General features: G+C 42.6%; 1 pseudogene; it reads left to right on the plus strand.

Annotated features, from left to right (window-relative positions):
- The first annotated feature begins 10,192 nt into the window (after positions 1-10,192).
- Positions 10,193-11,087, plus strand: LOC124654753 (annotated as a pseudogene).
- Positions 11,088-12,474: the final 1,387 nt, after the last annotated feature.

Consider the following 12,474-nt stretch of genomic DNA (forward strand, 5'->3'; position numbering starts at 1 on the left):
TGAGCTAGATCACTCTCTCGGCAGGGACGGAGACAAGGGGGGACGAGGGGGTGGGGGGGCTGCCCCCCCCCCCCACATGCTCATGATTTTCCTTTGAACACAAGCCATATCAGCTCTTTATTTGTGTGATTTTAGCTAGTTCTGTTCCCCTCATACTAACATTGCTCCCCTTATACTTCATTCCTAGCTCCGTCCCTGCTCCTGGTCCGGTGCCTGAGCAAATGTGTATACCGTCAAGCCAAGTGCCTCGCAAATGTGTATATCATGGATCGGGGGAAAGGAACAAAGGGTAAACAAACAAGAACACATATCTCACACTGGCCACTGGAACGCTTACCTGATCTCACACTTCTCCCTTCAGCAAGCTGCGCCGATGCTCCCACTCTGCTGTGTGCTAGCTCTCTCGCTTAAGCAAGAAACCCAGCCAGGTTTATGTGTCTCGCGCAACGAAAAGAACACGCTAGATAGGTGATGGTTGCCAAGTTTTTACAATTCTCCGTGAAATATAAAGAAAGAAGAAGGAGGTTTGGTTCGCTGCTCTGACCGAATGTGTGTCGTGATCAAGTGCCTCGCTTTTTGCATTCTTAATTTTTCAACACGGGGGCTCAGAACAATCGATGCGCTGGTGCCTTGTTCGTATGGTGTATGTCAGATAGAGAGAGAGATAAGAGAGAGACAATGGACTAGGTATGACATACCATGAAGCTAGCATTCCGTTTTCAGAATATTCCACGTCTTGTTCAGACACCAGAGCCACAGACCGGCGTGCCTTGAAGCAGGACGAAAATTGCATGCATGTAACATATTTTTGCGAGTGAGCATGCTCTTACATTATGTCGCTCTTTTCCTATGCTTTTCCTTTTTTTTGCTTGTGGATGGTGTCTTCTTTGCTCGTTGTAATTTATTTTTGCGTAAAAGTGAATATACTCATGGCTTCTTACATGGTCTAGAAACATTTCAAGTCTCCCTAAAAAAAGTACAGAAAAAATATTTTAAACCCGCATGCAGCCCTTCCAAAAAGAGAATCAATTGGCTTTTCTTCCACTCACTATAGGAAATGCACAAGGGCCCGACGGCTATATCCTATACCGACGGCTTTTTGTCGGGGCCAAATTATTAATTAGTAATTTGACCTAAGCATGCTTAGAGATTAAATTGTCTAACAATTAAAAATTGCCTCGGTTTTTTTTGAAAAAAATGAAAAATGTGCCGAAAGAGGATTGTGCCGACAGGGGTATGCCGACGGTAGCCGTCAGCACAGCGTGTGTCGACGGCATTCCTGGTAGTCCCGATGGCTCATCGGGCCCTTGAGTGGTTCATGTAGTGACTTGTGCCAAAGTTTTGTTTATAAGTTGTTCGTTATGCAGCAATCATTGTCGTACTCCTTTCGTTTTTTAAGGTATTTGTTTTCATGGGTGTTTTTTTGTTACATCTTATAATTTGTAGGCCTTTGTTATTGCATATAATAATCTGTTCAAGAGGTGTTTTGGCCTTGTTGCCTTGCCCTTATTCAATGAAATGATACGCATGTGCATCCTACGATGTAGAGCCTGGAGATATGCACTTGGTTTTGAATGAAATTATTATTTTTACTAATTTTGATTTTAAGTAATATATTTAATTAATGCAGCTACAAATATATAAGTGCTGACATGCCACAGTGTAAAATTAATTGAAATCCTCCGAATCATACTAGATGTCGGTTATATATGTTGGGTAGATCGGTATTTTCAAAACCAAAGTATTCCAATGTCGTGGCAAAGAAATATCGCAATTTTCTGCTATACTAAGTTTTAGAAGAAAAAAAGGAGGTTCAGACCTTTTTATCCAATACTTCAAAAAAATACACATTTTCTGAGAAACGTTGGTTTGTATATCTGCAATATTTGTTAAAGCTAAACACCTCAAAGTATATAATACTAAATTAAACTAGAGGGCCGATACTTATTATGGATCGGAAGGAGTAGTAACTAGAAACCATAGTACTGTAATAAAACTTTAAGAATACTAGTATATGCTACCAAAAGCACCCCATTTATGATGATTTTATTCTTCCCCACATAGATAGATAAATTAATAGACCTCCGTCTCCGGTGGTCCTGGGGCCTTGGAGGTGTGGCGGACCACGGTCCCTCGTCGGCGGGGAGTTTTCGTTCTTAATTTAGTTTGCTTTTCAGTCTCTTTCTTGGGATGGTGAGGTGACGACTACATCCTGAAGTCAGAATAAGGTCATCTCCGCCCTATCCTCGTTCCGGTGGTGCATCTAGTGCCGACGGAGGACGCGTGGAGTTGTGTGCCCGTCGGATCTCCTGGGATCCGATCGATTTTCGTGTTTGTTGGTGTGGTTTCATTATAGTCTCTTCCGATCTACGGTTGTCATCATTGGTGATACGTCTCAAACGTATCTATAATTTCTTATGTTCCATGCTAGTTTTATGACAATACCTACATGTTTTGTTCACACTTTATATCGTTTTGATGCGTTTTCCGGAACTAACCTATTGACGAGATGCCGAAGTGCCGGTTCTCGTTTTCTCGCTGTTTTTGGTTTCGGAAATCCTAGAAAGGAAATATTCTCGGAATCGGACGAAATCAACGCCCAACATCCTATTTTTCCCGGAAGCTTCCAGAGCACCGAAGAAGGACCAGAGGGGAGCCAGGAGGGCCCCACCCCACAGGGCGGCGCGACCAAGGGGGTGGGCGCGCCCCCCTATGAGGAGGGAGCCACTGTGGCCCTCGCGACTCCGTCTCTTCGCCTATAAGATGCCTCCTGACCTAAATCCTCGACACGGAAAAACCACGATACGAGAAACCTTCCAGAGCCGCCGCCATCGCGAAACTCCAATTCGGGGGACAGAAGTCTCTGTTCCGGCACGCCGCCGGGACGGGGAATTGCCCCCGGAGTCATCTCCACCGCCGTCTCCACCGTCATCTTCACCGCCATCGCTGTCTCCATGATGAGGAGGGAGTAATTCACCCCGGGGCTGAGGGCTCCGCTGTAGCTATGTGGTTCATCTCTCTCTTTATGTGATCTAGTTGAATATCATCTATGTGCTACTCTAGTGATGTTATTAAAGTAGTCTATTCCTCCTCCATGATGTAATGTTGGCAGTGTGTGCATCATGAAGTACTTGGTTTATGCTATGATTGTGATCTCTTGTAGATTATGAAGTTAACTATTACTATGATGGTATTGATGCGACCTATTCCTCCTTTCATAGTGTGATGGTAGAAGTGTGCATGCTATGTTAGTACTTGGTTTGGTTGTGTTGATCTATCTTGCACTCTAAGGTTATTTAAATATGAACATTGAATATTGTGGAGCTTGTTAACTCCGGCATTGAGGGTTCGTGTAATCCTACACAATGGTGTTCATCATCCAACAAGAGGGTGTAGAGTAGTCCTATTATGTGATCATTGTTGAGAGTGTCCACTAGTGAAAGCAGGATCCCTAGGCCTTGCTTCCAAGCATCGAATCTCCGTTTGTTTACTCGTTTTGTTACATGTTTGCTCGCTGCCATATTTTATTCAGATTGCTATTACCACTCATACTCCTCCATATTACTTGCATCTCACTATCTCTTCGCCGAACTAGTGCACCTATACATCTGACAAGTGTATTTGGTGTGTTGGGGACACAAGAGACTTCTTGCTTTGTGATTGCAGGGTTGCTTGAGAGGGATATCTTTGACCTCTTCCTCCCTGAGTTCGATAAACCTTGGGTGATCCACTTAAGGGAAACTTGCTGCTGTTCTGCAAACCTCTGCTCTTGGAGGCCCAACACTGTCTACAAGAATAGAAGCACCCGTAGACATCAAGCACTTTTCTGGCGCCGTTGCCGGGGAGGTAAGGTAAAAGGTATTCACATCCTCCGACTACTAAGCTATTTCCTAGCACTGTTGCCGGTGTGTGAGTGCTCGAAGCTATCTCCTTTAGATTCTGCAATTGCATCTTTTTGTTTCTTGTTTTTATTTTCACTAGTTAGGCATAATGGAAAACAACAACAAATTTGGTGAGCTTTTTAATCTTTTTCCTAATTTAGAATTGTTTGATGCGAAAATTAAAAAACCTATGGAACCTTATTTACATGATAGTAGCAATGTTATTAGTATGAATGCAATTACTGCTAATGCTATGAAGAAGTCTAAGCTTGGGGAAGCTAGTTTTTGTGATATTTTTAGCTTCCCAACTTTAGGGGAGAAAATTTGCTCTGATAATACTTTATCTCCCATATGCGATAACTCTGATGATGCTTGTGATATTTTAAATGCACCTACTGAAAGTATTCCATATAAGATACCCATGAAAATTATTGAACGTGTTATGGATAACCGCTATGAAGGGGATGGAACTGTCCATCCTGGAGATCATTTACTGTTTTTGCATGAATTATGCGGGTTATTCAAGTGTGCAGGCATCTCTATGGATGAAGTGAAGAAGAAATTATTCTCTATGTCGTTGTCTGGTAAAGCGGCGCATTGGTATAAACTGCTGAAGGATGAGCATTCTCTTGATTGGAAGGATATGGTGCCTCTATTTTATTCTAAATTCTATCCTCCAAGTGAAATTCACAAAGACCGAAACCGAATATATAATTTCTGGCCTCATGATGGAGAGAGTATTGCCCAAGCATGGGAGAGATTGAAGTCTTTAATGCTCAAATGCCCCAATCATGAGCTTCCAGGTAATATCATCATTGATAATTTCTATGCAAGACTTTCTTTTCAAGATAAGACCTTGCTGGATACTACTTGTTCTGAATCATTCACGCGCAACAAAGAAGAGTTTAAAAGGGACCTTCTTGATCGGATTAAGGAGAACGCTGAAGATTGGGAGAACGACAAAGGTAAAGAGTCAGGTATAAATTATGATTATGAATGCATTGAAACTTTTATGGATAGTGGTAAATTTCGAAATATGAGTGCTACTTATGGCCTTGACTCTCAAGTTGCTGCAAATTTTTATAAAGCTTTTGCCTCTCATTTTGAATTGCCTAGGAAGAATTTTGATAAGTATCATGAACCTTTTAAAGAGGCTGGTATGAAGGATGAAATTGTTGTTAATGATTGCAATAAACATGCTCAAACTCCTAAGAATGTTATTTCCTATAAGCATGTTAATTTTTGTGGAATGCATAGACCTTGTGGAATTAATCAAATCGAAGATGAATATTGTATCCATCATACTAATGAAAAAACTAGAAAGTGGTCTAGGGCGCTAGATGATCTTGGTAAAAAAGTTTGTGTCCTCTATCCTTTTATTTGTGAAGTTTGCCATGAAGTGGGTCATTTTAATTTTCAATGCTCCACCAATGATAATTTGAACCCAATGAGTGCTGCAAATTTGTATTGTGATGATGAAATTACTCCTAATCAGCATGATGAACTCACTTTATTTTTGTGGTGTGAAGAGTTATCAAGAAAAATTTCTTTGTTAGATATTAATGATCTTGATGTTGATGATGTCCTGCATGGGTGTTTTTCTTATTGCATTGATAATTTCCATACAAATACTTACATACAAAATATTTTAGAAGATGACATCTTGCCAAAATATGATAGGACCGCTGTGTGTTTTGAACTTATTAATGAAAAGGGGGAATCCTCCCAAGTTTCTTCTATTGTTTCTGGAAATAAATCAGGTCCTGAGGAGAAGCCTCTCTTCAAGCCTCTTCCTCCTAAAGAAGGAAATGAGGAGAAGGAAAAGAAGAAGAAGAAGAAGAAGAAGAAGAAGAAGAAGAAGAAGAAGAAGAAGAAGAAGAGGGGGAATAAGAAGAAAGAGGCAACGGCATATCCCCGCGTGTATGAGGTAACAATAGGTAACCGTAAGTATGTTGCTCCTAATGATTATTATGATAATGAATCTGAGTACGATGATCTTCCTATACCCTTTACCCATATTAGTGATCATGATTTGGAAGAGCACACTAACTTTGATGTTGGAAATCTCTTTGATACTGATTATGAAAGTAATGATGATAGCATTATTCATGTCCCCTCAAACGATGATATTGAAAGCTCTAAGCTTGGGGATGTTGTGCTCGAAGATCCTATACTTGAGACCTCTACTTTTAGTGAAAATAATGATATCACATATTCTGGTCTAGATAATCGCTATAGAGATGGATATGACACATGTTACAATTATCCTTATGAAACTTGTCATAGTTATGATGGGATTGCCAAAAACAATTCCCTTAATATCCAACTTGTTTACCATGTTCAAATTCTTGATAATAATTTTGCTCCAATTACTATTAATGAGAAGAACTCTTCTTATGCCAAAATTAATGATACTCCTATGCATATGAACCATGATAAGAATGTTTTAAGTGATGGGTATATTGTGGATTTCATCAATGATGCTACTGAAAGTTATTATGAGAGAGGGAAACATGGTTATATGCATCTTAATAATATTAAGTTTCCCCTCTTTATGTTGAGAATTTTGAAGTTACTCGTGTTTTATCCTCTTATGCTTGTCACCTTGTTCTTCATGAATTTATTTGTGTACAAGATTCCTTTTCATAGGAAGCATGTTAGGCTTAAATTTGTTTTGAATTTGCCTCTTGATGCTCCTTTTTGCTCCAAATACTATTTCTTGCGAGTACATCATTAAAACTGCTAAGTCCATCTTAATGGCTATAAAGAAAGAACTTCTTGGGAGATAACCCATGTGTTTATTTTGCTACAGTACCTTTGTTTTATATTTGTGTCTTGGAAGTTGTTACTACTGTAGCAACCTCTCCTTATCATTTTGTTGTGCCAAGTAAAGTCTTTGATAGTAAGGTTCATACTAGATTTGGATTACTGCGCAGTTACGGATTTCTTTGCTGTCACGAATTTCGACCTGCCTCTCTGTAGGTAGCTCAGAAAAATATGCCAATTTACGTGCGTGATCCTCAGATATGTACGCAACTTTCATTAAATTTGGGCATTTTCATTTGAGCAAGTCTGGTGCCATTTTAAAATTCGTCTTTACGAACTGTTCTGTTTTTACAGATTCTGCCTTTTATTTCGCATTGCCTCTTTTGCTATGTTGGATGAATTTCTTTGATCAATTAATGTCCAGTAGCTTTATGCAATGTCCAGAAGTGTTAAGAATGATTATGTCACCTCTGAACATGTTAATTTTTATTGTGCACTAACCCTCTAATGAGTTGTTTCGAGTTTGGTGTGGAGGAAGTTTTCAAGGATCAAGAGAGGAGTATGATATACTATGATCAAGAGGAGTGAAAGCTCTAAGCTTGGGGATGCCCCCGTGGTTCACCCCTGCATATTTTAAGAAGACTCAAGCGTCTAAGCTTGGGGATGCCCAAGGCATCCCCTTCTTCATCGACAACATCATTAGGTTCCTCCACTGAAACTATATTTTTATTCCATCACATCTTATGTACTTTACTTGGAGCATCTGTGTGCTTTTGTTTGTGTTTTTATTTGAATAAATGCTTGTGTGGGAGAGAGACACGCTCCGCTGTTGCATATGAACACATGTGTTCTTAGCTTTTAATGTTCATGGCGAAGGTTGAAACTGCTTCGTTCATTGTTATATGGTTGGAATCGGGAAATGCTACATGTAGTAATTCTAAAATGTCTTGATAATTTGATACTTGGCAATTGTTGTACTCATGTTTAAGCTCTTGCATCATATACTTTGCACCCATTAATGAAGAAATACATATAGCTTGCTAAAATTTGGTTTGCATATTTGGTCTCTCTAAAGTCTAGATAATTTCTAGTATTGAGTTTTGAACAACAAGGAAGACGGTGTAGAGTCTTATAATGTTTACAATATGTCTTTTATGTGAGTTTTGCTGCACCGGTTCATCCTTGTGTTTGTTTCAAATAAACCTTGCTAGCCTAAACCTTGTATCGAGAGGGAATACTTCTCATGCATCCAAAATCCTTGAGCCAACCACTATGCCATTTGTGTCCACCATACCTACCTACTACATGGTATTTCTTCGCCATTCCAAAGTAAATTGCTTGAGTGCTACCTTTAAAATTCCATCATTCGCCTTTGCAATATATAGCTCATGGGACAAAATAGCCTTAAAAACTATTGTGGTATTGAATATGTACTTATGCACTTTATCTCTTATTAAGTTGCTTGTTGTGCGATAACCATGCTCCCGGGGACGCCATCAACTCTTTGTTGAATATCATGTGACTTGCTATGCATGTCCGTCTTGTCCGAAGTAAGAGAGATCTACCACTTTAATGGTTAGAGCATGCATATTGTTAGAGAAGAACATTGGGCCGCTAACTAAAGCCATGAATCATGGTGGAAGTTTCAGTTTTGGACATATATCCTCAATCTCATATGAGAACACTAATTGTTGCCACATGCTTATGCATTAAAGAGGAGTCCATTATCTGTTGTCCATGTTGTCCCGGTATGGATGTCTAAGTTGAGAATAATCAAAAGCGAGAAATCCAAAATGCGAGCTTTCTCCTTAGACCTTTGTACAGGCGGCATGGAGGTACCCCTTTGTGACACTTGGTTAAAACATGTGTATTGCGATGATCCGGTAGTCCAAGCTAATTAGGACAAGGTGCGGGCACTATTAGTATACTATGCATGAGGCTTGCAACTTGTAAGATATAATTTACATAACTCATATGCTTTATTACTACCGTTGACAAAATTGTTTCATGTTTTCAAAATAAAAGCTCTAGCACAAATATAGCAATCGATGCTTTCCTCTTTGAAGGACCTTTCTTTTACTTTTATGTTGAGTCAGTTCACCTATTTCTCTCCACCTCAAGAAGCAAACACTTGTGTGAACTGTGCATTGATTCCTACATACTTGCATATTGCACTTGTTATACTACTTTACATTGACACTATCCATGAGATATACATGTTATAAGTTGAAAGCAACCGCTGAAACTTAATCTTCCTTTGTGTTGCTTCAATACCTTTACTTTGACTTATTGCTTATGAGTTAACTCTTATGCAAGACTTATTGATGCTTGTCTTGAAAGTATTATTCATGAAAAGTCTTTGCTATATGATTCATTTGTTTACTCATTATCTTCATCATTGCTTCGAATCGCTGCATTCATCTCTTATGCTTTACAATAATGTTGATCAAGATTATGTTGGTAGCATGTCACTTAAGAAATTATCATTGTTATCGTTTACCTACTCGAGGACGAGTAGGAACTAAGCTTGGGGATGCTTGATACGTCTCAAACGTATCTATTATTTCTTATGTTCCATGCTAGTTTTATGACAATACCTACATGTTTTGTTCACACTTTATATCGTTTTGATGCGTTTTCCGGAACTAACCTATTGACGAGATGCCGAAGTGCCAGTTCCTGTTTTCTGCTGTTTTTGGTTTCAGAAATCCTAGAAAGGAAATATTCTCGGAATCGGACGAAATCAACGCCCAACATCCTATTTTTCCCGGAAGCTTCCAGAGCACCGAAGAAGGACCAGAGGGGAGCCAGGAGGGCCCCACCCCACAGGGCGGCGCGGCCAAGGGGGTGGGCGCGCCCCCCTATGAGGAGGGAGCCCTGTGGCCCCTCCGACTCCGTTTCTTCGCCTATAAGATGCCTCCTGACCTAAATCCTCGACACGGAAAAACCACGATACGAGAAACCTTCCAGAGCCGCCGCCATCGCGAAACTCCAATTCGGGGGACATAAGTCTCTGTTCCGGCACGCCGCCGGGACGGGGAATCGCCCCCGGAGTCATCTCCACCGCCGTCTCCACCGTCATCTTCACCGCCATCGCTGTCTCCATGATGAGGAGGGAGTAATTCACCCCCGGGGCTGAGGGCTCCGCTGTAGCTATGTGGTTCATCTCTCTCTTTATGTGATCTAGTTGAATATCATCTATGTGCTACTCTAGTGATGTTATTAAGAGAGTGGATTTGGTGAACAGGGGATACGTGTGCACCCTCTCTCTACCGTTGGATTTGTTCCAAGATTATGACTTCATAAACGGTAATGAAACGGCGTCAAATCTGCTTATCCAGTCACGCGCGGTCACACAATCTTATCCCCTCGTCGCCTTACCTCTCCTCCATCCTTATCCCCCAACGACACCTCCTGGCCACAGAATCGCCGCTCTCTCTCGCAGCGTGGTGGCCGCCACGAGCACCTGAGGCATCCGTCGACTAGCGCAGCGAGGCCTACGCTGGGGAGTATGCCATGAGGCCATAGGCACCTCAGGTCCTCAGCTGTGCAACCCAGCTGGAGCAATGGCGGTGAACTGCCTCGAAGGTGAGGACCTTGCCAGGGCTGATCGTCGCCGCGTGCCCCCGCCTCTTGGAACAGCTATGGCGTTGGTGTTGATTGGCCAACAAGCGAGCTGTAGTCTCCGCGTCGCCGCTGCCACCGACGCGACCACCATCACCGTCGTGAACAAGTGCTCCTACACAGTCTGGCCTGCCGTGCTTCCGGGCGGAGGCGTGCGGCTTGACCCGGGCCAGACGTGGCCTCTCACCATGCCGGCCGGCACCGTGGCCGCCAGGGTGTGGCCGCGCACGGGGTGGACCTTCAACGGCAGCGGGGTTGGCCGCTGCATCACCGGCGACTGCGCCGGCAAGCTGGCTTGCGCCGTCTCCGGCGAGCGGCCGACAACAATTGCAGAGTACACGCTAGGGAAGGGCGGGGCCCCGGACTTCTTCGACCTGTCCCTCGTCGACGAGTTCAATGTGCCGATGAGGTTCCAGCCCCTAGACGGCGCTCCGTGCCGTTCCGCCAGCTGTGCCGTGGACATCCCGAAGGAGCGCCTGCCGGAGCTGCGGGTAGCGGGAGGGTGCGGCAACTCCTGCGGCAAGCTGGGCGGCAACACCTACTGCTGCAGGGGCCAGTTCGCGGTCACCTTCCCGCCGAGGCGCCGACCTACTACTGGATGTTCTTCAAGAGGAAGTGCCCCGAAGCATACAGGTGGTGGTGCTCTGGACATGTTGTTACTTGTAAAATAGATAATCTGTTAATCATGACTATATGATCTGGAAACTACTAGTGAATTAATCTGATATGCTGGGTATTATGGTGGAAAATGAACTGCTCGGCTCTGTAGATCAAAGACGGGCAAATCTACTTAATTTGATCCTAAAATGAAGCTAATCAAGAAGATATAGCATGTTTGACTAGAGCCACGACATTTTTTTTTACTTTACCGTAGTACTTTTATGCTTTGCCCCGGCTGGCAGAGTGGCAGTAGCTTATCTACTTTGCTCTTGCCGTACTGTAGCATATATTTTTTCCTCGATCATGGCCTGGTCTATCAAATAGCTTTTGTGACAACTCAGTACTTTAATAGCGAAGGGAGAATCTGGTGTGTCCTTTTTCCACCGTCAGACACATGCAAACACGAGGTGGAGCACAGGGCGGCGGACGCTCGGGAGACATCAGCGAGGAGGACCGGTCAACGAGGGGGGAGCGTGTTATCTTCTCACAGCCAACTAACACCGTTTGACACGTGTCAAGTAGAGAAGGGGTGCTCACGTATCCCCCTGATCACCGGGTTTCATCCGATGTTATTAAAGTATTCTATTCCTCCTCCATGATGTAATGTTGGTAGTGTGTGCATCATGAAGTACTTGGTTTATGCTATGATTGTGATCTCTTGTAGATTATGAAGTTAACTATTACTATGATGGTATTGATGCGACCTATTCCTCCTTTCATAGTGTGATGGTAGAAGTGTGCATGCTATGTTAGTACTTGGTTTGGTTGTGTTGATCTATCTTGCACTCTAAGGTTATTTAAATATGAACATTGAATATTGTGGAGCTTGTTAACTCCGGCATTGAGGGTTCGTGTAATCCTACACAATGGTGTTCATCATCCAACAAGAGGGTGTAGAGTAGTCCTATTATGTGATCATTGTTGAGAGTGTCCACTAGTGAAAGCAGGATCCCTAGGCCTTGCTTCCAAGCATCGAATCTCCGTTTGTTTACTCGTTTTGTTACATGTTTGCTCGCTGCCATATTTTATTCAGATTGCTATTACCACTCATACTCATCCATATTACTTGCATCTCACTATCTCTTCGCCGAACTAGTGCACCTATACATCTGACAAGTGTATTTGGTGTGTTGGGGACACAAGAGACTTCTTGCTTTGTGATTGCAGGGTTGCTTGAGAGGGATATCTTTGACCTCTTCCTCCCTGAGTTCGATAAACCTTGGGTGATCCACTTAAGAGAAACTTGCTGCTGTTCTGCAAACCTCTGCTCTTTGAGGCCCAACACTGTCTACAAGAATAGAAGCACCCGTAGACATCAATTGGCGATGGTTGTTGCTCTGGTGCGTTGGTCCTTTCACTACTAGGAAATCCCTTTTCTGTGGCGCACCATTTAGAACTTCTGTGGCGCATATCCCTTGCGCCACAGTTGTCACGCGACATATATTTGAATTATGTGGCGCATATGTACATGCGCCACAGAAATTTCAAAACTTCTGTGGCGCACCATGTAGTCATGCGCCACAAAAATCTTCTGTGGTGCACC

This window comes from Lolium rigidum, chromosome 5 (genome assembly GCF_022539505.1).
Source record: "Lolium rigidum isolate FL_2022 chromosome 5, APGP_CSIRO_Lrig_0.1, whole genome shotgun sequence".
Taxonomy (NCBI): domain Eukaryota; kingdom Viridiplantae; phylum Streptophyta; class Magnoliopsida; order Poales; family Poaceae; genus Lolium; species Lolium rigidum.